This window comes from Podarcis tiliguerta, assembly GCF_965153285.1.
Source record: "Podarcis tiliguerta genome assembly, chromosome: 2".
NCBI classification, from domain to species: Eukaryota; Metazoa; Chordata; class Lepidosauria; order Squamata; family Lacertidae; genus Podarcis; species Podarcis tiliguerta.
The window spans coordinates 80,301,270-80,326,397 of record NC_139535.1 but is presented as its reverse complement, the minus strand read 5'-3'; the positions used below and the strand labels follow the sequence as shown (position 1 = coordinate 80,326,397).

General features: G+C 47.2%; 1 protein-coding gene and 2 long non-coding RNA genes across 19 annotated transcripts in view; 1 reads left to right on the top strand and 2 right to left on the bottom strand.

Annotated features, from left to right (window-relative positions):
* The window catches only part of ADGRL1 (adhesion G protein-coupled receptor L1), a 133,678-nt gene extending 127,775 nt beyond the window's left edge, over positions 1-5,903 (bottom strand). For 7 of the 16 annotated variants that reach the window (XM_083430690.1, XM_083430688.1, XM_083430699.1 and 4 more), the window contains exon 1: positions 1,107-2,642. The gene's annotated coding sequence lies outside the window, so the exon portion shown is untranslated. Of the gene's footprint in view, positions 1-1,106; positions 2,643-5,364 lie in introns of those variants that run through there. The other 9 variants (XM_083430691.1, XM_083430693.1, XM_083430700.1 and 6 more) reach the window with 6 other exon arrangements.
* On the top strand, positions 2,512-24,545 carry LOC310673108. Of its 2 annotated transcripts, none has more exons than XR_014508859.1 (4): positions 2,512-2,610; positions 18,072-18,269; positions 21,451-21,526; positions 24,302-24,545. It is a non-coding gene; the product is annotated as an uncharacterized lncRNA (long non-coding RNA). The 2 variants fall into 2 exon arrangements; XR_014508860.1 differs by lacking the exon at positions 2,512-2,610 and adding an exon at positions 17,677-17,807.
* The window catches only part of LOC310673092, a 118,050-nt gene continuing 106,596 nt past the window's right edge, over positions 13,675-25,128 (bottom strand). The window contains exon 4 of the long non-coding RNA XR_014508838.1: positions 13,675-13,839. This is a non-coding gene — a long non-coding RNA (uncharacterized lncRNA). The remainder of the gene's footprint in view (positions 13,840-25,128) is intronic.

Here is a 25,128-nt window from a genome sequence, read left to right as displayed (position 1 = left end):
CTCCCATCTTGAAACTGTACGTGGGAAAAAGGATATGCGCGCGCGCGCACGTGTGTGTATGTGTGTCCGCCACCTCCTCCTCCGCCTCCTATAAAGCGTGTCTGTTACATAAAGACACGTATCAGGGAAATTTGGAGGAGGGGAAAAACATTACAGGGGACGGCAAAGGGGCAGCTACTACCACGAACCTGTCCTGGTTCCGGCTCCCCCCCCCCCCCCCCGCAGCAAAATTGACCGGAGTGGAGGGGTGGGGAGGCAAGGATAAGAACAGAGACAAGATCTGGAGAAAAAGCCCTTCCCTCCTCTTTGTGCATTACGGTATTTGGAGGGTAATGGCTCTTTTTCTCAACCCCCCCCCAACTCCACCCCCGCCACATATATACAAAAGGCGTGCTGTTGTGTGTGTGTGTGGCGGGGGGAGGAATACCGCAGTAACCGCGACGAGGGGAAGGGAAGGGGTGTTTTTTTTTAAAAAATTATTTTTGCAGATGGCTTTGTCTTGAGCAATACGCAGACCCAGCGGAGGACAAGCGGCCGCCTCATCCGTGGGCGGAAAAAGGACCTCCGCATTTGCAGAGCCTGTCCGATCACAAAATCTCCGGAGAAAATGCGGAGGGGGAGAGAGGAGAAGAGGAGGAAATGGTCCCTTCCTCCCAGCCTCGTAGTCCAGTCAGCATCATCCCCCCCCCTCCCCCGTCCAAGTCTCTGTAGCGCAAAGAAAGCCTGTCTGTGAGAAACGCTAACCAAACATCAGGTCCACCAACATAGACCCAAACCACCGGGGAGCGGGCAGATCTCAAGGCGAGGACAGCTCAGGTTTCCAAACAAATAATAAAAAAAGATTGCACCTCCTACTTCCTCTCACACACCACCACCCCAATTTAAAATGAAACCTGTGCCAAAGCCACCAGCACCTCCCGCCTCTCAAATAAAGCCTCGCCATCAGTCCGATTTAGCCAGGTGTCCGAAGCCAGCAAGGGTCATCGATGAGAAACCGGGGGGTGGGGGTGGAGATAGAGAAGGCTCGCCAGCCCAGTCCCCCCCCCCCAGCCACCAGCACGCCAACCCCACGCGCAATCCCCTGAGAAGACAAGCCTCGTCTTTACCTTCTGCGATCCAGCCCCGTCGGGTTCCTCCATTCAGGGATCCCTAATCCATCCCGCCGCCAGGACGGCAGGGCTTGAGCCCCCTCAGGTATTCGGAAACACGAGGCGATCGGATGCGTGATGCGCGATCTCGATCTTCTTCCGATTGCTCCCCCTTGGGGCGTCGATTTCAGAGAAACGTGGAAAGGGGGGGCGCGCACACACACACCCCACACTCACACACACAAAACACGACGCGTCCGGATCTCGGATTGTTTTGCCCCTGGAGGGACGGCGAGTTAAAGAGCAGGGACAAGGTGAGAGAGATGGGGCGTTCTGTTATAAATCAAGCGCCGTCCCTTTTTGTTGGCTTTTTTTTTTTGGTGGGGTTTAATTTTTTTTGTTTGCAGCCGCCCCCTCCCAAAATAGCAGAAGGGAGGGGGAGAAGGAGGAGGAGGGAGGCAGGCAGAGAAGGGGCCAAATCAAAGCCCTCCTTCCCCCGATGAGATGTCACTGGCGGACGCCTCCAGCCGGCGAACCGCCTCGCCTAGCAATGCGAAAGGAAGTCTTAAAATATATCCATCCGTGGAAAGCAGTCCGGGCATTTTGGAGACGGTGGAGGCAAGCGAAGCGAGAGCCACCCCCACCCCCGATCTCTCTCTCTCTCTCTCTCTCTCTCACACACACACACACACACAGGCGCGCGCGCGCGCTGGCGGCGGCGGCGGGGTGGGGGCTCCGTCTGCCTGCTCGTCGCTCCTCTCCTCTCCTGCGCTTCCCCCGCCTCGGTGCACACAAACAGGCACACGCGCGCTCCCCGCCAACCCCGGGCGGTGAGGGGGGGGGGGACTCGGTGCTCCTCAGGAGGTCGGGCCGCCGGGCCTCGCCTTGCGCCCTCGAGCGTCCCAGCGGCCGCCGGTGCCTCTCGGCGGCGTGAGGGCTTCGGCTGCCTCGCCTGCCGCCGGATTCCCCTTCGCCAAAGGAACCGTTCGCTCTCCTCTGGCTGGGGCGCCCCCTCCCGGTAGACTCGCTCGCCAAAGGAAGGTGAAGGCGCACAGAGGCGCTCCGCGGCGGCGAGCCCCCTTCCTTAGTCCGGCGCCCTCGGCTAGATGCTGGGCCTCAGAGCCAGGAGCCTCCAGCGAGAATGCCCCGGGGGTGGCGGGAGAAGCTTGCTACTTTGCGCACGCGGCGGCGGCGGCGGCGGCGGGCCAGCCAGTTCCACTCCGAGCTGGGGAAGGCAGGAACGGAAAAGCGGAGCGGGTTCCAGAAGGGACGGATACACCTGGGAGGCCGAGGGGAGGTGCACACGCACGCATTGCACAGGGAGGAAAATCTGGAGCGGAACCGAGGAGGGGGGATTCAGAGGAGAAGGATAGATCTTGAGGAGATCCGGCCGGGAATGGCGCGGCGGGGAGGGGAGGAAGCCCGGAGAACAGGGCAAAGAAGTGGGGGAGCGGAGGGAAGGTCCGCTGCAGGGATGAGGAGGGGATAAGCCCAGCCAGGCCAAAAACGCGGCCCTGGAGAGGTATGGAAGTGAGCCGGGGAAGGAGGGGAAGGGAAAGTGGACTTCCACCTCGCGCCGCCGGCTAAGGGACCGTGGCTCAGGTCAGGTGTGAAGCGGAAGAGCCAGAGTGGGCTGGCACCATGACACTGGACTTTCAGGATTTAAAAGGGGGGGCGGGGAAAAGAGAGAAACGGACTTTCTCTTTAGGACTGGAGCCAGCCAGGTGAATGCTAACTTCTAGCTGATCATAAGAACTGGGTTTACCCTGGCTAGACTTAGAGGACACTCTGGCAAACGTGCTTGGCCGGGAAGGTGGCAGGTTCAAAATATGGTCTGGGTTTGTTCCTTTACCTGGCTGAAACACTCAAGTAGGTAACAAGAGAATGAAAGGCCTGTTCCCGATTCACAAGCTGTGGGACTCTGAGTGAGAGGCAGGGACAAAGGAAAACCCTCTCCGAATTGCTTTGTGCTGCAGTATTGCATGGCAGCTAGTGGAGGGTTGGTGCATATTGTGCCTGCTTGTCAGCAGAACAGGAAAGCTGGCAGACCAAAGGAAGAATTCCATGTTCCAAACTTCTCTCCATGAACCCAAAGGTGTTTGGCCTAAAGCTAGACTCACAGGTTCTTAATTCCTGCACAAAGGTATCACCACTGCAGAGACTTGCGGCTTAGCTTGCAATTTTTAAATACCGTACATAATAGTTTTGGTGGTTGCTTGCATGTTTCACAAGTCCATCCCTGATAGTCCCTCTATATCAGGGGAAGGGAATTTGTGGTCTCTCTAGATCTTGTTGGATTTCATTTCCTGTCATTCCGGACCGTTGTCCATGCTGACTGGAGTTTATGGAAACTCGCATTAAACATTGCTTGTGGGGGCACTGGCTCCCCAAACCTTAAGTCCTCTGGACAGAAATGGGAAGGTGCTATGTATCTCATAGCATGCAGAGAGTCCCAGAGTTCAATCCCTGGCATATTCAGTGCCATTTTGTATACATTGTTGATGCCAAGTGACAAAACAAGATGCTCCCAGGAGCTCTCTGAGAAAGGTGAAGTTATTAACCTCTGAGTGTGAAGTGAGTGTCTTACCTGCCCTTTTATAAATTGCCTCTCTCAAGATAAAGCACAGATTTGAGAAACACATAACTAGTAATTTTTGTGGGAAAATATGCTGCAGTCCAATTGATAGGCAGGAGCTATTGTATCTGCCATAAAAAGGTAAAGGTACCCCCAGTAGCAATTGCGTAACTATCCCAGTTCTGCTTCCAGGGCTGCTTAAACTGGCAATGCTGAGGAGTGAGTCTGCATTTGAGGCACATGCTCAGTAAGACTGGGCATGTCTTACTTGCCATTAACTCCAGGAAAATGCCTCGAGTCATTTTGGCTGGAGCAAATGCCATGGTGGTGGGAGCAGCAACGTTAGAAGAGGTGTGACTCACCAGATGTTGTTGGACTAGAACTCCCATCATCCCTGACCACTGCCCATGCTGTCTGGGGTTGATAGGAGTTGAGAGTCCAACGCCATCTAGAGGGCCACAGGCTCCCCATCCCTGTATTAGAAAACAAAGCCACCACACTATGCCTATATATGTGGAAAGAAGTCTCACTGTGTATGTTCCCAGGTGTATCTCCGCAGGGCTGCAGAATTAGAAGCAAGGAAGTGAAAAGGGCAAGGTAGTTTCCGAGGGCTAAGCGTCATCTCACATAAATGAGTTGTAAGAAATATTGTTATTTGTAACTAGAAGATGACAAAATAGGGAGAATTTTAAAATCAACACCACTATCCATCTCCCTGTCTTGGATAGTGCGACTCATTATCTCTCTTTTCCCCCCTCCACCAATATTGTTTTGAGGCATTTTACTTGTGTTTCTAATCAGGGCTTATCTGCTTTAGAAGTCTCAGCAAACCTCTACAAAGAAGTGGCATATGGAAGCTGAATCTGGTTTTCTGAGGCAGCTCTTTGTGTTTGTAAAACCCATTTAACCCTGCCCACATGCACTTGTCACACACACACACACACACACACACACAGGCACAAAATCCTTCTTTAAATGTTCCACCCAAGAGCACGAATAAACGAAAGATCAGACAGCCCATCTCTCTTACATGCTTTCCAAAACTAAAATGTCTGAAAACATTTATTATCTCCACTTTGAGACTACAGTCCCATGCACATTTACTTGGGAGTATGTCTAATTGAACTCACTATGATTTGCTTCTGAGTAAACATGCACAGGACTGGGGCTGCCTGTAATTCCCTTGCCAACCTAAATGATTCCGTTTTTTTTATCATCGTTGTTCATTCCCACCAAGAGAAAACCAGACCATTTTTTCCCTCCTGCTTGCTGGAGGCAAAGTCCTTTTCTCTCTATGGTCCAGTGCTTACAAATCCGGTCCAGGTTTTCCACTAAACCAATCCCTTTTTGTGTCATTTGGATTCACCTTTTCAAGCTTTTCTCTGCTGCCACAAGGGTTAGAAATTCATTTTGTTTAAAAAATGAATCCGAGATGCTCACATAATACACTTTGTCCTCCAAAGATCTGGGCTAAGTCATGGTTATGTAGTCTTGGGGAATCAATTCTTCTATGCTAGTATTTCCCAGAATAAATACCAGGTTTGCTAAAGGAAGATGCAACACATCTGTAGTATAATCTGGAGAAGGAAAGGAGAATGCACAACAGCTGTATGTGCCATTACCTGGAAGCCCCAGCAAATCCATCTACTACTTTGGCCAAGGAGGGAGCTATTGTGACATGTGCCACCGGTTTCAACTTACCCTTTTCCTCCCAAGATGTAGTTGGTGGCTGTTTCCAGGGGAAATTCACCAGTGGAATCCAGATGTTACTTCTGTAGCCTTGTGAGGTTTCTGTTGAGGGAACACTGTTGCAGTGTCTTCTGTAGTGGGAAGAAGGGACAGGAGCTTTATTGACAATCTACCCTGATCCTCAAAGGCTTTCCTATTTTGCAGATCGACAGGCAGAGTGCATTGATGATTAAGGCCAATGTGAGTAAATATGCCACAGCCTTTGAAGGGAATAAGTTATTGGCAGTACATGTTGGCTGTGTGGTATCACTTTGCAGGCTATTGCAGCCAAGCAGATCACTCCTTAGAGATGACTGTGGTCCACTCAGAGAGGAGCAGGAGTGTTTTGTCAACCCTGGATTGCAAAACAGAAGGCCTCTCTAACCCTTGTCACACATCCATTCTCGGAATAATTCCTCCTTCCTCTCTGTCTCTTTCCCACCCCCCTACATGCCTCTCTTCAGCTTCCAGAATTCTCTTTGGCTTTTGGGACAGTCTCTTCACACACATCCCTCAATCTAGGGCAGGAGTGGAGAAACATTTTGAGACTACAGGTCATATTCCCTTATGGGAGTTGCATGTTTATGGTGGGTGGAACCAGAGGTCTTCAAGGTCTTCTGCTGGTGCAATGGGGATTTTTGTCCCTTCCTCTCATGCCCCCCTCCAATTGGCTGGTGTGTGTGTGTCGGGGGGGGGGGGGGACCCAGAAGAGCATGGGGGAGGGAGAGGAGAGATCATTTTGTCTGGCAAGCTGAAATGCTTGTGCTGACTAGACAGTCTCCTGAGTACTATGTTGAATTCCTCCCAGAGGCAAAAGTGGGCAGAACAATAGATGGGGCTCTTGCCTTTGTAGGGTAGGCTAAATTCTGGGCCTGTAAAAGTCAGAGGTCTCTACATCTGGGCAAGCAAGAGGCAAATGGTTCAAAAGCACATCCCAGTTAGACCAAAAGCACTCAATGGGGGCTTAGAGGAGGACGAGCTAGAGAGGCCTGGAGGACTATTTGGCCCCTAAGCCTGAGGTTCCTCACCCATCCTAGCGGCAGGCTGCCTCTACAGATGCATAATGCATAATGCATGACCTCCACCTTTCACTTGTCACAGCTGTTACCACTCAAGTTACTCAAAGAATGTTGTTACAAAAGAACATGTTGGATGGAGTTCAGTGTTGTGTTCTTCCAGTCTTTCCATCTGCACAAACATCTCTGCTTGCCAGATGGAATGATCCTATCTCTCTGCTCCCACCGTGTGCTGTTTTGGGGGTTTCCCAAGTGGAAGTCCTTGTGCAAGGCATCCGCTGATGGGGCTCATTAGGAGAATCTTGCCCAATGTTTTTAAGAATAATGCCGAAGAATTGGGTGAGTTTGTGTCCTCCTTGGTTTTTAAACAAATATTTGGATTTCTCAACACTTCTACATTCATTTCTCAAACTTAGTATCCTTCTGTTGATTGGTTTCTGCCCTTGTCTGCTGAACTTGAGCTTCTACTGAAGGGCCAAGCTACTCTTCTGCCAAGCCCATGTTGTTGAACAACCCTCTAAACAAGTCTTCCAGCAATGTAAAGCAGATGGATTAAATGAACATTTTGATTATTTATTTAAGGCATTTATATAACACTTAATCATTAGCATTTCTAAGCAGTGTACATAAACCATGTGGAGAATAAAGCAGCAGAAATTCAGCACAAAATCAAACTAAAAGCTGAAAACAAGCAAATATGCACATTAATTTTTTCCTTCACCAAATAACTTCAATGCCAGGAACAGCATTCCATAGTGTTGCTTAAGTGTTGCTTAAGCTGGGTTGTTTTTGCAGATCATTATCCCACTGTTTTCTCATGGACTTTTAAGAGGGCTCTTGGGGTGCATACATGTTCATTGACACTTTATTCATCCCTGAGGGGATGCGGGTGGCACTGGGGTCTAAACCACTGAGCCTCTTGGACCTGCTGATTGGAAGGTTGGCAGTTCAAATTCAAATGACGGGGTGAGATCCCATTGCTTTTTTCCAGCTTCTGCCACCCTAGCAGTTCAAAAGCACACCAGTGCAAGCAGATAAATAGGTACCACTGCGGAGGGAAGGTAAACTACATTTCCTTGCGCTCTGGCTTCTGTCACGGTATTCCATTGTACCAGAAGTGGTTTAGTCATACTGGCCACATGACCTGGAAAGCTGTCTGTGAACAAACGCTGACTCCCTTGGCCTGAAGCAAGATGAGCGCCACACCCCATAGTCACTTTTGACTGGACTTAACCATCCAGGGGTCCTTTACCTTTATACTTTTCATTAATCTTGGAATACAATACTAGTTTTCCATAAGCCACACCTTTGCTTAGCCTTTCCTTAACCTTTCCAACCAAGTATCAAACACTTGATGCAGGTTCCTCAGTGCAATTTGAATTATCAAACATGGATCAGAGTGTAAAGTTTAAAATGGTTAACTGGTGGGGCAAGTTTTAATTAGCAGAATGTGAGTTGAGAGCACGGGGGGGGGGGTTGGGAAGGGGAGCACAGACGTTATGCTATTTTGGTTCTGGTGTCTTAGCGCAACTTATAAAGAAAAAATAAGAATCCCTTGGCTAACAAATTTATTATGGTATGATTTATTATGGTATTAAAACAGCCTGGATTGCAACCAGAGCATAGGTGGTGGAAATCTTGTTCTGAGACTGACCGAACACTGGTTAGAGCTCGTAACTGCACCATCATGTGACAGTGAGGATAGCAAAGAAGACATACTTTGCTGCCTCTGTTGCATCCTTGAGGGTGCTCTGGAGGTGGTTGTCCCTGGAAGACACACCACTGGACCCTTGAAGGCGCACTATGACACCTATTTGTGTAAGAATTTGAAGGTACAATGGCTCACCTTTGGAGCAATCTTGACACCATGGCTTTGGCAGTTCCTTGCAAGGCATGCAATATCACATCTTTCCTTGTTATGTAGGCTTGGTTTATGTGACCTGATATCATCAGAAGATGCTTGCAGTAAATGTGCTCTACTATTTGCTCTCCTGGTAACTGTCCCTCCTGACTAATTGAATGTAGCCAGCATGGTATGGTCAGTTTACCCTGGAGGGAGGTGATCCAGCTATGTGAATCTATCAGTCTGATCTACTGACTGGTGATATATTTTGTCTTTGTTCTATGACTGTAATTTTATTGTTGATCTGATACTGTTCACTGCCATGACAATTTATTTTCTTAATCTTGAGGGTGCATAGAATGATTTTATTTTTTTGCAAATAAAAATACATAAATAAATGTAAGCTTGTTTCATGATCTGTATGTTAGCCCCCTGGTTGTTTTTTGCTGCAGCGAACTCCCATGGCTACCCCTCTGGAAATGTAAAGGGTGGGGGACATAAACGATGACCTTTCCTTCTCACAATCTTTGTTTATTCAATTGTTACCTCTCTCATGCTTCCGTCAATATCTCAAAAACATCTGTATTGAGGTTTTTTGGTAATATGCACATTTATTTAAATTCGATCAATTAATTAACTGATCGGGTAAAGGTCTGATTATTGTAATGAACTAACAGTTCTCTAACAGGCTGACAGCCCTAATTATAAGTCTTAAAACACTGGAAAGTATTGATGTGGCACAGTGGCCTGCCTTAGAAATGTGGAGACTGAAAGGGTGCTGGTAAGAGATCCAGAGGTGGCTATTACACAGCAACAGTCTGGAAATTTGGGGAGAGAACATTCAGGTAGGAAATGAGCAAATGCACCACGTGAGATATGGTCTTATGAGACTAGAGCAGGGGTCTGCAACCTTTAAGACAAAAAGAGCCACTTGGACCCGTTTCCGAAGAGAGAAAAAACTGGGAGCCACAAAACTCGTCATTATAAAAATAACTTTTTTGTCACTTTTTTATTATTTCTTTGTTTGACAACTCAGAATTACTCCTCATAAACGTTAAATTAACAAGTTACCTTTTTGTGTGTGTGTGTTCTTCACTCCCCTTCAAAACGGTGACCAGCGTACATGCCCCTTTCAATGTAGCGGGCGGGCGGGAAGGTGACGTCGGGACGGTGTGTGACTAACGCACGCACCGCCCCCATGCGACGTCACAGCCAGTACAGCGCCTGCCACAGTGGGGAGTGTCGGGGCGCACAATGCGCCTCCTCCCCTCGCTAGTATCCGCCCCGGAGCCGCGGCAAAGGTGTAAAAGAGCCACATGCGGCTCCGGAGCCACGGGTTGCAGACCCCTGGACTAGAGCAATTCTTGCATAAGGGTGAAGGGCCAAACAGAAAGGGGGTCTCAGAAAAAGGGCGTGAATCTAATAGCCAAGATTGTCTTATGAACCTATGGAAGACCTGATGAGCACTATTTTCACATTCTTAATCTGAATGTTTGTTATGTGTGAACATTGCCTCCATTCTTATTTCCTTGGTGTTAACACCAGGGGCTGGATTCAATTAAGTCCCCGTGCAAGCAGAATGAGTTCCACAAGTGCAATGGAACTCCTCCTCCCACCCATGCCCCCTGCCCCACCAATCTGCTCTGGAAGGTGGGTGGAAATCCAAGCAGAGGAAAGAGGAATGGTAATTTCTGTTTCATTCATGGAAGCTGTTCCATGCATGCAACGATGCAATGATTTAGCTGGCTACAACATCAGATTTTCATAGTTGCTGAACCAAATATAAAAGTGTCATAATTACATAACCCCCACCTGGAAAAAAGGGAACTTGTGGACAGGAGGAGGAGGAAGATGGTGAATCTCTACTTTCTCATCTGAGGCCAAAGGAGTTGGGCAAAGCACAGGGCCCCCGAAATATAGCCGGGGGGACCTGCCATGTGTGACTTCAGTAACAGAATCAACTAGGACAGAAAGCAAAGATCTGCTACTGTAATTAACTTAGATTAACCACCTGAAGAAATATATTACAGTGTATCACAGCCTTGCTCTTTGCCATTGCTGAGACCTGGCCAGAATAATTGTGACTTGAAAAGCTTGATTGTTGGCTACCAGGGGTGCCAACTTGAATAAAATATTGGGGGAACTCAGGTAAGCCCCACCCGCGTAATCAATCACAAGATATAGCATGCATGCACTATTTGAATTGCCATGCCCATTAACGGGGGGGGGGGGGGAGCCCCAAATAATAATCTAAAAAGTTTTAAAACATTCTAAGAAGAGCTAAAAACTTGATCTCAACCGGTGACCTCAAGGTTGCCAGGAACAGTGTCTTTCAGCCATCAAATGCCTGAATAAACAGTAATGTTTTTAAATTCCTCCTGAAAGTTAATAATGAGGGATACATGCACACCCCACTAGGGAGAACATTCTACAAATGGGGAACTGCCACTGAAAAGTGAGTCATAGCCAACCAGGGCAGCCTCCAATGGCAGTGCCACCAACAAGGCCTCACCCGCTGATCACAGGGTTCAAGGTGATTCATACTGGGGAAAACACTCCTACCAGTCTTGAGTGCTCATGAAGTGGATGGAGGCAGAGGAGAGGGCCAAAACTACAGGCAAAAGTGATTGTATTCCCAGTTGGGGTTTCTCTTGCATTGTGGTGCAGAAAACTGTACAGGGTATAAGTTACGTAGCAGGAACTCTCGGATATAGATGGAGCTGTTTATGTTGGGTGGGTGACTGCCTCCCTATGAGCACGTAGAATCCCTCCAGGACTGGAAAAGCAATTCCTCTTTGGATGGAGTCCCAGGGGGTGTGCTGAAATGATGGAGTATTGAGTTTTTAATTGAGTATTCAGTTAACCAGTTAATCGGTGGTGGTGGCAACAACAGCAACTTGAACCAATTTCCGGAGAGGCAGGCATATTGGTCTGTTGCAAAATAATAAAATAAAAAAGCATTCTGGTGACACCTAAAAGACTAACAATTTTATTATGGCACAAGCTTTAATGGACGAGAGTCCACTTCATCAGATGCATCTGATGTACTGGACTCTAGTCCACTAAATTGCATGTCATCATAAAACTGTTATTTGTTCAGGGCGGATTTCAGCATGGCGCTATGGCAATCGTTCTGTCAGTGCAAACATTTTAGCTTGCCAGAAGGTTCAATCTTCCTCCCCGCTGTGTGTGGTTCTGGGGGTTCTCCCAACCCCACTCCAGAGCCAATTTGGGGGGCACGGGCAGGGCGGGACAGAGGAGAGCAAGCCTTGTTGTGTGAACGGAAGTCCTTGTGCAACCCCTCCAAGTGTCCCTATTTTCCAAGGACGTACCTGATTTAGAAGGATGTGGGTAGCGCTGTGGTCTAAACCACAGAGCCTAGGGCTTGCTGATTGGAAGGTCGGCGCCTCAAATCCCCATAATGGGGTGAGCTCCCGTTGCTCGGTCCCTGCTCCTGCCAACCTAGCAGTTCGAAACCACGTCAAAATGCAAGTAGATAAATAGGTACCCCTCCGGTAGGAAGGTAAATGGCATTTCCGTGCGCTGCTCTGGTTCGCCATAAGCGGCTTAGTCATGCTGGCCACATGACCCGGAAGCTGTCTGCAGACAAACACCAGCTCCCTCGGCCAGTAAAGCGAGATGAGCGCCACAACCCCAGAGTCGTTTGCGACTAGACTTAACAGTCAGGGGTCCCTTTACCTTTACCTTACCTGATTTAGAGAAGCCATCAGAATTTCTGATTTGATCCCAGAATGTCCAACTTTTCCTTAGGATGCCCCTATTTTCACTGGAGAAATATTGGAGGGTATGGTGTTATCCAAACCCCGAGCCATCTGAAGGCAATCCTGTAAAGAGAAGGGTATTATTAAAAAATGTTTAATGTTTTATTATGTTTTTATATATGTTGGAAGCTGCCAAGCGTGGCTGGGGCAACTCAGTAGGTTGTGTGAGGTATAAATAGTAAAATTATCATTATGGAACGGGACGTCACCATTTTCATAGAAAAAATGTTGGAGGGTATGCTGAAGGTGCCACAAAATACTCTTTGTTGAGTTTGAACCAATTGACAGTGGTCATGGGAGCAGTAACTCAGCTCTATGGAGGGACTTTGCACACACCCCTCTTAAGAGTTGAGGGTGTCTTATCTGTTTTGAATCGGCACTATGAATATGGCTGGAGAACTGCATTTATGAGAATATTATGCCAATGCCCTGCATTCTGTCTATTGCTGTTTGACTTGTACTGCTGTTCTGCTAGTTTATAAGTCTGTCTGTAGCAGCTTATTTAGAGGACAGATTTGCTTGAAAGAGGTCAGGTGCATAAAAGCTAAAGTAAAAGCATTCAGCCCAAAACTACATTCTCTAACGCACTGTTCCAAGAGTGGTTTTCAGTAAGGCTGGTCACATATTTACGTATTGCCGGTGACTGATGGACTTATCACACAATTATACATTAACAAGGTCCTTTAACAAGGAAATAAGTTTGGCATAACCAACTGATCAGGACCTTTATGTCCATATGGGTCCAGGGAACAGATATTTCTTTCTAGAAGAATGATCAGGTACTATAACTCCAATTCCAGTTTTGCTTTAGTATGTGGTATTTAACAGCTTGTACCGAGATGCTGTAATCCTATGTGCACTTACTTTGAAGTAATTTGCACTGAAATTAACAATGTTTGCTTCAAAGTAATCATGGATAGGATCAAGATGACTGGTCAAGAACTAGGTAGCCCTCTGTGCACCATTAATTTATGGCACATAAGCCACTTTACCTCCCCCCCCCCTTCTTTCTAAATAAAGCTTAATTTTGTTTAACATGGTTTTTTCCTATCCTACAGAAGCACTGATACCCACAAAAGCGGTTGGGAACTACAGTATGTTAGTTCTGAGCATAAATGGGGGTTTAACAGTATAGTTGGGATTCCACAAGAGAGTCTGCATAACTCTTCATCACATTTACTCTTGACTGTTGTTGGAACCCCAGGATGCCTTTTCCATCTGGTTTTTAATGGTTAAGAATGGACAAAATGGTTATCTGGTGTGAAAAGGCACCATGGAGAAGTCCTGTGAATTTGCATGTGACGCACAAAGAGCAGACTCTGGTACCTTAACCTAGGCTTCCTCCTCCTCCTCCTGTGGTCATCTTCTGTTGCAAACCTGCGCTGGAATGCACAAGCCTCTCCCTGAATCTCACCCAAGCACTTCATCAATGATAACGAACCCTCTAAAAATCGATGATAAAATGGGCACACTGACCCTCCACCTGCCTCAGCAAAAATGTAGGCTTTGCAACATTCCTTATTAGAATGCAAACTGAGCAATTCACTTGTTCCCGCTCCCTCCCCAACACATGCATAAAAATGCTTATTTCTTAAAAAATAATAATCCATTAATAGGCTTACAATGACAGAGTGACCCAGATACCTCTTCACCCTCCAATTCAGGATACAGCACACTTTTTGAGTCCACAGGGATGATCATCAATAAGCAGGGCTACTCTGCTGCAGCCAGGGCATGGGCACGAGTCACTGCTTTATGCCAAATGCTCCTCCTGGCAGTGACCTCGTCCCTGGCCCCACTTCACCATCTCTAAAAGAAAAAGTGCGTGAGCAGACAAGCCGTCCTATCTGGAGCACACTAAACTGCACACCAATCAGCAGTCCCCAGTATCTAGAAGGAGGCTGCCATTTTGCCACATAGCAGCTGACAGGTTTGTGAGTTACCAGACACACTTTACTATATGTGTGTGTGTGCACATGCTTCCTTCTGTGTTTTGGGAGAGGGGTTATTTTTAGAATGAGAACACAGAATGTATAGTTTACAACTCTGCATGTATAAATTCTCTCTCTCTCTCTCTCTCTCTCTCTCTCTCTCTCTCTCTCACCCTCTCCTTCCTTGGAACAGAGAAGTGACAAAGTGAGAGCAACACATTGGACAGAACTGGCCAAAGTGGAAGCTCAAGTCCAAAGCATGGATTGAATAAGGCCTTTGTAGTTTCCAGAGAAATGTGGGGGGGGGGGGTGACTTGGAACAAAAGGACATGCCTCCTTTCCCCCTTACCTCTGTTAATGTCTGAGGATCCCTTGAGTTGAAGCTGGCTAGGCAGGGTGCAGGAAGGAGAGATGTCCCCTGTCCCTTAAGTGCTGAGAAGCCAGGGGTTAAAAGTTAGGAATTTTAGGGAGTTCTGAGGTTGGTTTTGACCTTTTGTTCCACCCAGACCTCAGTATTCCTTCCTGCCTTGTCCTCATTCCTGTCTTCCTCCGGAGTGGCCAATCAGGATTGACCTTTGTTTCACCCCCCCCCCACACACACACCAACATCCTGACGCAAATTAGCCACTGTATTAATTTCACAGGCAAAGATCTTCAAATGCCTAATCAAGCCAGGTGCTTTGAAGTGCTGCAGTTGAGGGTTAGCTGGTGAGGCTCCATGAAGTTCATGCCATTCAGGGGGCTGGACAGAAATGAACCTGTTCAGGTGTTTAAAGAATCTCTTAGTGGACTGTGGACAAGCTTAGCGTGAGTCAACAGTGTGATGCAGCAGCAAAAAAACCACTAATGCTATTCTAGACTGCATCAAAAGAATTATAGCATCCAGATCAAGGGAAGTACTGAGCCTACGGCTTGCTGATCAGAAGGTCGGCGGTTTGAATCCCCGCAACGGGGTGAGCTCCCGTTGCTCGGTCCTTGCTCCTGCCAACCTAGCAGTTTGAAAGCACATCAAGGTGCAAGTGGATAAATAAGTACTGCTCTGGCAGGAAGGTAAACGGCATTTCCGTGCGCTGCTCTGGTTTTGCCGGAAGCGGCTTAGTCATGCTGGCCACATGACCTGGAAAACCTGTCTGTGGACAAATGTCTCCCTCGACCTGTAAAGCGAGATGAGCACCGCAACCCCAGAGTCATTCGCGACTGGACTTAACTGTCAGGGGTCTGCCTTAGTCAGACCACACTTGGAATACTGTGTCCAATTCTGGGCACCACAATTTAAGAAGGATGTTAACAAGCTGGAACATGTGCAGAGGAGGGCAACCAAGATTATCAAGGGTCCGGAAACTAAGTCTTATGAGGAGCGCTTGAAGGAGCTGGGTATGTTTAGCCTGGAAAAGAGGAGACCGAGAGGAGCTATGATAGCCATCTTCAAATATCTTAAGGATGGATGAGGGAGCATGCTTGTTTTCTCCTGCTCTGGAAGGTAGGACTTGAACCTATGGCTTCAAGCTACAAGAAATGAGATTCTGACTAAACATTTGGAAAAACTTTCTGACAGTAAGAGGTGGTGGACTCTCCTTCCTTGGAGGTTTTTAAGCAGAGGTTGGATGGCCATCTGTCATGGATGCTTTAGCTGAGATTCCTGCATTGCAGGGGGTTGAACTAAATGACCTTTGGGGTCACTTCCATCTCTTAAGATTCTATGGTTCTATGTGAGGGGGCACACAAACCACATATAGGAGGTGCCTGAGCCTGGGAGCTTTGCCCCTAGCATCCCTGTGTAGACGACTACTACCACTACTACTAGTATTATACAGTACTACTAAAATGATGCAGAGTTGTTAGTGAACACAAGGCTCACATATGCGATACATGTATTACGAGTCTTCTAATAGCTACTACTGTAGCTCATGACAATGTGGAACAGAACTGGGTAACCTGAAGGTTGGGGAAATAAAGCACATAAATCTGGCTATGATAAAAAGGCCAGGAAAATTGAGTCTGGTCTCCAATAAACTCCTGCATAATGCTACTAAGGACAAATTGATAGTGGCACCTGGCAAGATAACTGAGCCAGTGGAATAATCCAGGTCATACGTTGTGCAGACAGAGAATGGACAGTTAGCTCATACCTGTCAGCACATTCTCTTTCTGCGGAAGAGTGTGGCATCTGTTATTTCCCCCATTACTTTAATTTGAATCACATATTCAATTTAATCGTCTTTTTTTTGGTGTGTGTTCTGATTTGTTTAAAGTGCTTCAAGATGTTCTTTCCCCCCCATTTTCTAAACAAGCTAGCCCTATGTTCATATTGTTCACGGAGAACACGCCTACCATAGAAATGCAACTTCCATGTTTAAGGACAGTACAATACTCTGTATTTTTCCACTCTGTTACATCCAAGCAGGCTCACCGCATGGCCTACCAGTTTCTCCTTTACTGCTGTGAATTGCTGGGGGAGTAAAAGCCTTGTGTGCTGTTGCTGCTGCTGAGCTCAGTAAGAACAAACAGAGACAGGGAACAAAGGGAAGAAAAATAGTGATAACTTGAAATTTGGGGTAGACAGACACCAGTAGGGTGGAGAAACAGAGAAGTGGAGGTGACAGAGAAAGTGCAAAATGGGAGGACAGACCAAAAGAGAGAAAAGGGAAAGGTAAGAGATATGGGGGTGCAACGTTATGATGGTGATGCAGGGAGAGGAGAGTGCTATGGGGTGCAGATGAAAAGAAGGGTTCAGAGAACCTATGCCTTGGATAACAGAAGGAACAGAGAGACCTCTAACAGCACAAAGAGAGAAAATAATACTTGGGTGTGTGCAGAGGAGAAAAAAGAGGGCAACAGAGACCTGGTGCCAAAAAGAACAGGGCAAAAATAAATACAGTGGTACCTTGGGTTACATACGCTTCAGGTTACATACGCTTCAGGTTACAGACTCCGTTAACCCAGAAATAGTGCTTCAGGTTAAGAACTTTGCTTCAGGATGAGAACAGAAATTTTGCTCTGGCGGCGCGGCAGCAGCAGGAGGCCCCATTAGCTAAAGTGGTGCTTCAGGTTAAGAACAGTTTCAGGTTAAGTACGGAACTCCGGAACGAATTAAGTACTTAACCCGAGGTACCACTGTAATATGCTATGAGGTACAGAAAGAAATGGGCTTGGCAGTGGTGGTGGGGAGACAGAGAATAGGTTAAAAAGAAAACATTAAAAATGTAGCAAAAATAATTCCCGGCAATTACTGTGGTGATGTGGGCCCCTTGCGTTAATCAGGAAATGTCAATGTCTCCCTCGGAGTGATCTGGATTGTATGCACCTGTTGTAGGCAGATACAGCAGGCAGGAGTCAGCAGCTCCTCCCCTTCCTTTTCAGGGCTGGAAACTTTGTGCTGCTCTTTTGCCACCCTCTTGATAAAGGGAACGAAAGGAGGAGTCCTGCCCAGAAGAGGGAGAGGAAAGGCTGACTGGCAGGCACCCCACTGCAAGTAGAGCCCCACATCCCCTGGCTTCATGGGGGATTGTGAGCACTCCCAGAGTGAACCACTTGCCCGAAGGTTGTCTCTCCTGATCTTCCAGAATGTGCTCACAGCAGCAGGAAGCTTGTCTTTGCTTTGCCAGACCAAAAAACAAAAAAATCTGCTCAGCAAATTGCGAAAGAAGGCTCATTGATTTCAACAGGGAAATGAAGCACGTGCTCAGCATCAGTCTCCCTTTGAAGATGTGAAAGTGCTTGACTTTGGTTGGATTGCATCCTCACTCTGTTTCTTGACCCTTCTTTTGTATCGGTGTGCAGTGCAAGATGAAACTCTTTTGTTTTTCTTAAAAGAACATATTGCAGCTATTTTTTCACTTCTTAGGTACAGTGTAAGGTTGTGCTTATTTTAAATCTTCTGTTGCCTTTTGTTCATTGCATACAGTTAACATCCTTAATTCTTATGAAAAATGCACCAGTTATTGAGATCAAGGTGTCTGTGGTTGATTCTCTCTTTTAAACTCACCTGTAAAATCTGTCCTTTTCAAAAGATGCTTCCTTATTTAAGGAAGATGTTCAGTTTAGGCAAAAACCTCTGAACTAAAACAAACCCATCTCATGTAACTAAAACTGTTTCTCATCCTACCAGTTTCTAGACCTACTCTACAGAGGATGGTCCTCAATTCTGAAGGGCTGTCAGGCAAAGGCCCTCTGAGTGGTCCTGTCCAAATCTGGTTTAGAGCTAGAGGGAAAGTATCAGGGAGGGACTTGATGCTGCCCAACCACAGCGAACACCTGAACAGCAGACTGAACAGCCACACACAGGCCATGGCCTTCCCCCACGATGGTGAGATTTATTGTTTTTCTACTTAAAGTGTAAGAATTATTTATAAATTTGAATCAATGCCTATAAATGACCAAATGTAAATTTGATGCAAACCTTCTTTGCCCTCTTTTTTGGCATGGCATACACAGCCCTACACATCGGCATTTGAGCTTGGCCACATGGCTACTGACGTCTCTGTTGGTTTTAAGGAAATAATTGGTTTTCTATAGGCTTCTTTGAAACGCCTCAGAAAGGTGGCAGCCCCACCTTGTGAGAAAGACAGCCTTTGCTTCCACTGATGGCAAAGCTGCCCTTTCTAAAAGGGATGGCTGACACAGGCATCGCGGATGTCAACTTTGAATCCCTCCCCACTCTACAATAATCATGTTATTTTCAAGATTTGAAAGGAGGGCTCCTATTTAATTTTGGAAAGGGTGATATCCTGTATGCAAGTTCATCTTGCTCTCTAAAAGTAGCAAACATCAACCACCCCAGCCCCTGTGCTCCACTCTCAATAAGCTTTCCCCGTTATTCTTTCTCTTTCTTTCTTTCTTTCTTTCTTTCTTTCTTGGATGTGCACTTTATGACCTACTTTTATTTTAGGATGGAGGCAAACAGGCTCCCCCCTCAGCAAGCTCTCCTGCATGCCCCAAGGGCCTTGTCTCCCTCCATGTTGTCAGAACTATTACCCACATAGGAAGCTGCCTTACACCACATCAGACTATTTGCCCATCTAGTCCAGTATTCCCTCCGAATGGCAGCAGTTCTCCAGAGTCTCAAGCACAAGTCTTTCAAATTATCATTTGTATTTAGCTAAAGATAACCAAGGCAGACAAATAAGGCTCTGAGTTGCTGGATTCTTAGGACTTTTTGGGCAGGGTGGGGTGTTGTATGTAAGGTGCACAGCATTTGTTTTGTGGCTGTAAGGCATCGCCCAGAGATTAATTTCCTTCCTTTGTGGTTTCATGACAACAGACTTCTACGTTGGGTTTTCCCCACTGCCGTAACATTAAAGTGCTCACTAAAGTGTTTTTGTTATAAGTGAGCATTTCCACAGCATGAATTAAAGAATTAAAACCAAGTCCTCTGAGGGCAGGATGGATCCAGCAATAATATATCAATTTTTAAGAAAAAGATGTGCTTGGAATGAACTGGTTTGGTTTAGCAAAATTCACTGAATTAGCTCTGAACTACACCTGAAAATAGTCCCCATAATTGTCCAGTGCACAGAGCATGAATTAAGTTCATTGAATTATTTCTAGTTCATCATCAAGTTCATTCTCTTGCATGTGTTTTTGACTTTGGGGGGCCTTTAAGCTTAAAGATAGGAATTGGTAGGGGAAATAAACCAGACAATTCACATTCTGCTGTGTGTGCGTGCCTTGATGCTTCCTTAGTCTGAAATATACACTTTAAATATAGTTTATACTTCAGCATAGTAGCTTGTAACATTCTGAAGTCTGGGTGCACGGAGGGATGCAAAGAATCATTTGAATCGAACTGCGAACTGAATCAGTTTATTTTATAAAGGAACAAAAGTAAACTGGAATTAGTTCCTTTTGGGACATGTCAACCTTAAACTAGAACTAGCTCCTTTTTAAAATGAACTTCCCCAGTTCTGCAATGGCTACACGAGGCTCGAGACCAAGCAAAAAGGGTAGGGGAGAAAGAGAACACTTCCCTTCTCATCTGTCCCACATGCCGTGATGGGAGTGGTTGTGCACCTTTATAGATCCATAATGTGAGAAACCACATGGTGAATAATGGACTATGATTCACTTTAAGAGACATATTAGGGAAACACATTCGCCCTTAGTAGCTTATCATGTATTTTTCTCTCCAGTACTCTCAAATATACTGTTGTGAGCTCAGCTGGCTTGATCACTGTGAATGAGTGGTCAAGTCCTTGATAAAGGAATGTTAATGTTCTTTAATGATTGTGGATGGTCTCCTGAATAAGCAATTCCATTTCACAGGTGGGGTATGAGATGAGCTGTTGTTATTTTTCAGCTATTTATATGGGAAAGGCCTACTTGCTTTTTTATTTTAAAGGTTGTTTTAACTGTTTTTATATATGTAACTGTTATATATATATATACACACATATATACACCGATTATATTGTAAATCGCTTCAGGATGCGTCATGAGAAGTGACTCAAAAATGAAATAAATAAATAATAGCTTTGACCTTTCCTAAGCAAGGAGATTGTAATAATACAATCACATCCCTGGTCTATTTCCCCACCCCCACCCCCACCCGCCGCAATATACAGTTTAGAATATTTGTGGAGTAAAAGTTCTGCTCTCGGCAGGAAAAGGAGGGGGTGATATGTCATGGTTGCTTAATGTTAAGTTTCACTGGTTTCTCCCTCACGCCCACCTCCCCTGCATAGATTGAAACAGATCAGTAAAGATTAATTAGTAAAGATTTGCTTCCACCTCCTTAACTGAAATCGCAACTCACAATAAGGATATGAGAACTCACTTTACGGCTTTGCGTTTGTGTTGCACCTACAAGGTGATGATGTGGAGGTATGCAACAAGACATGGGATGCTTCAGGACAGGGGTGGGGTGGGGGGAGGGATTAAGTTGCAAATGAGACATTGCAAATGGTTTGTTGGCAGCAGACTTTTTTCACTGACTGAATTTCCTCTGGAGAGTGTAAATCCAGATTAAAGTGGGGGTGGCGCGGGTGGAATACAGGCTGGTGTCTTGCTGTCAATGACGTCATGTGTACACTGCAAAAACTATCAGGCATGAGGAGTACTGATCCCACAATAAACACCTACCCAGAAGCACCCTAGGAAACCTGCACTATGACTGGGAGGCACATGTTTCCTTGTGCACAGGTGTGCAGATGCATGTAGTACAGTACCTGTAAATGTTGCATTGCTCAAAGATGCAGGGTGGTGGGTAGGTGACATTCCACGGAGGTGCGATGTATGTTAGATAACATTACCCAGTTTCAGAAGAATGACCCTCTCCCTTGCTATTCTCCACGAGGTATATCTATGAACATTTCCCCCTTCCAACAGACTTTTATTTCATGAGGCAGACAGTGTTCTTTATTTTTATTTTGTTTAAAAACTGCTGATCTGTCTCTTTTTGGTAATTGTTTCATATTGTTTAACACAACTGTAATGTCATGTATGCGGCAAAGTGCCCTGAGTTATGTTTTTTTGTTTTTGTTTTACACCAGGAGGATGAGATACAAATGTTTGAATAAAACGATATGGAAAAAATTGCAAGGCTTTGCAGAAGAGTATATAGTTCAGGTATTGCCTTTTGCTTATGACTTTAATGAATTAATATCGCACACAGATGTACTGTTTGCAGAGAGCCAGAAATGCAGCCTTGCAGACCCTGCAGATTCGGGGAGGGGAGGCAAATCCACGAGAAGCAGCCTCTATTTCTTTTTAATTAAACTCTTCAATCAACCCCCCCCCCTTTCCCTTTTCCCTACTCCCAAGGCTCTTCCATTAGTGTTTCCCTCCCTGCCTTACTAATGGCCTTGCAGGCCCTTCCCTGTTATAACTCTCCCTGCCGCCCCACCTCTGGGTTTTGCCACTCTCCCCTCCTACAACTGTATTTCCCAGCCCACGCTGCTCAGAGCATGATTTACGAGAAGGCAACGCCAATTCCAGTCTGGCAGGAGAGTCGGGTACCACATTGGCTGAGAGAATGGCGCCGGTGCCAGGCCAGGGGGGAGCCCAGAGGGTGCAGCTTCCCAGAAAGAAGGTCGAGTGCGGAGGGAGGGGGACTGCTTGGCCAAACGCAGCAGCAGCAGCAGCCACAAGCTCTGCAGGAGCAGAGAAAACTGAGCAATGGCATCAGGTCCAGCATTCCTTCCATCCCGCCCATCTGCCTGAGACAGAAGCAGAAGGGGAATCCTGCATGCATGCATGCAAGCAAGCAAACAAACAAAAAGCACGACAACAAGGCGGCAGGCAAGTTCCCTTCTGCCCCGGGTGCTTGTTTCTCTCCTGAAAGGCACTCTTAACATATAGGTGGTGCCTTGCACCGTTGAGCTGCTAGGCCGTGACAGAGACACAGATTTCACAAGCTGCCCCCGTTTCTTCAGCTCTGTTCTTAATTGCTCATTCACTCCCATGGAGACACATTTATCTTAAAGCATCAGTGGAGGCAAAAGATGCAGAGGGTGACAAACAGAGACTCCTCCTCTCTCGGCAAGCATAAAGGAGACATTGCAGAGCTGAGAATCGCGTCAGGGCTCCCTCCCTGGTGCTCTCATGTAGGATGATGCTCCCTCCAGCTCAGAGAAGCGAGGCCCCTGGGAATGCGCTGCACGTCTGCACAAACACAGCCCACTGCAGGGCAGGAAACTGTCCATCCTTGAGACAAGGTTCTGCCACCTGTGGGCATGAGGAGGAGCTAGTGTGCCTTTCTCGGCTGAGAGCCCTTCATATTCTCTTGTTTCTCGCCTGCCTCTGGAGCTGCCCCACTGCCGCACAACGCACCCATCAATTGTTTGCCACCAGAGGAAGCACAAATGTAGGGCACAGCCAGTAGACACAGGTTCAAATCTCACCCACTCGGCCATGAAGCTCACAAGCCTCTCCGATTAGCCTTCCTCACAGGTTTGTTGTGAATACAGAATTGGGTGGGAGAGTGGGAGGACCGTGGGCATCCACCCTAGACTCCTTGGAGGAAAAGTGAAATAAAAATGTAATGCTCTATAAAGCACGGAGGGTGGGGAGGCATAACTCAGTGGCAGACAACTGGCTTTAAACATAGAGGGTTCCAGGTTTTATCCACAACATCTCCAGTTAAGGTGGGGAGATCTAAGACTTGGGGGGCTGAATGTGGTTCCCCAGGCCTCTCTAACTGACCCAGGACTCTCCCCTTTCCCAGGACACTCCCCCTCTCCCCAGGCGGCACCCCCTCACCGCCCTGCTTCGCACACTCCTTGGGTATTTTTGCCTGGCTGGAATGTGTCCTTGAATTCCGATCATGTCTCTTGCTTGCCTAGATGAAGGATAGAGGTGTGGAGAAACTAGCTTGCTGTATGACGGTCATTCCTCCACACACTTTTGCCCCTGGCCCTGCCCACCCCTGGCATGTGGCCTCTGGAAGGTTGCTCAGAAGGGAATGCAGCTGCCCTCAGGCTGAGAAAGGTCCCTCATCCCTGAGCTAAAGGGAGCAGAGCAGGAAAAAAGCCCTGCCTGAGGCAGCTGCCAGTAAGCAGGCAGGGAGAAGCAATGGCCTGGCTCACTGTGGCCTGTTTCCTGCCTGTGTTTGAATACTAAGCCGACAAGAGATCAGGCATCTTTGAAAGCTGAAACCCATCCTGAATAGGGTTTGTTGGGATGCATGGCGGAGACCGCAAGCACGCTTAGGTCCCTCTCAGCCCAGCGGAAAGCCTGACTGGGAGCAATGAACCAGCACACCTGATCCCCAGGATTACAGAGGTCTGGACTGGATCCAAGACTCCCTCTGGAGACTCCTGCATCTTTTAAGACAGCCACTACTGTCTCCTTCACAGGCAGGGCTACAGCTGCATCGCTGCTGCTCCTGGATATGGACGTCTTGCACGCCTTCCCTTTTCCCTGCTGGCGCAGGTGATGAGTGCTACCTTCTGCAGAAAACTGCCTCCTCTCTCTCTCTCTCTCTCTCTCTCTCTCTCTCTCTCTTCGAAGGGCTCCCTGAACCAGGGCTATCCCTGATGGCTGAAGCCCAGGATGTCTCTCCAGGGATGCAATCCTGCTTTTTGCATTAATAATTTACACCATGTTGTTCAGCTAATAATGGCCTTTCCTTGTGATTAGCTCACTTAATGGGCTAAAATTGGCAAGAGAACAATGGGGCTTTAATCTTCCTGGGGAGCGTGGCAGGTGGGGGAGGTGGGAGGAGAAGAAATACATTTCCTAGATCTTCTGCACTTGTGGAATATCTCGCTGCCCCTGTCTCTGGCAAGAAGAGAGGGGCAAATGGGCTTGCAGGTCCAAGCACATCATCCTCAGCCTGTGTGTGTGTGTTCCAAGTCCTCTGGCTATAGGAAAATGCCCTGCAATATATTTCTCTGATTACAGGTCTGAAGCATCGAGAGCTCCTGGCTGCCCTGGCCAGGTTGTGGCATGCATTGCCCATACCTGCCTCCCATCCTTCTCAATCACTTCTCAATCAGCGTTTTGATACCGCCCTCTGTTCTTCAGAAGTGCAATATAAGAACAGTCTGCTTTCATCCTCGGTGATCCATTAGTAGCGGATGCCCCATGCACATCGCAAACCAGCAGTTAGGAAGAAGAAGAGGAGTTTGGATTTGATATCCTGCTTTATCACTAGCCTAAGGAGTCTCAAAGTGGCTAACCTTCTCCTTTCCCTTCCTCCCCCACAACAAACACTCTGTGAGGTGAGTGGGGCTGAGAGACTAGCCCATGGTCACCCAGCAGCTGCATGTGGAGGAGCGGAGACGCGAACCCGGTTCACCAGATTACGAGACTGCCGCTCTTAAACACTACACCATACTGGCTCCCAGAAGCAGCATGAAGGAGGAGACAAACAAAAATGGTGGCCTCCTTTCCCAAAGACCTCCTTTGGTATATTAATCCCACTGGCAGGTGCAGGTGGCATTGGCTACTGGAACAGGGGCAGCTTTTGTTTGCGGCAACCGCCTTAAGAACCATAGGAGGAGGCAGTTGTTTCTTAGGGGGCCATTGCCACCGGGGGGAACTCGTTTCCGAGAGGCGGTGGCCACAATCATTTTGAAAGGGCAAGGCCTGCACTCCCTGGTAAACATAAACGCCGCCTGAAGTCCCGAGTGGCTTTGCATTGGCTTTATCCGTCAGTGTGTGCTTGAATTCCTGATCTCCACTTCCCGGTCTCTCTGTTCCTCTGACCTGCCTGTCTCTAGCTTCAT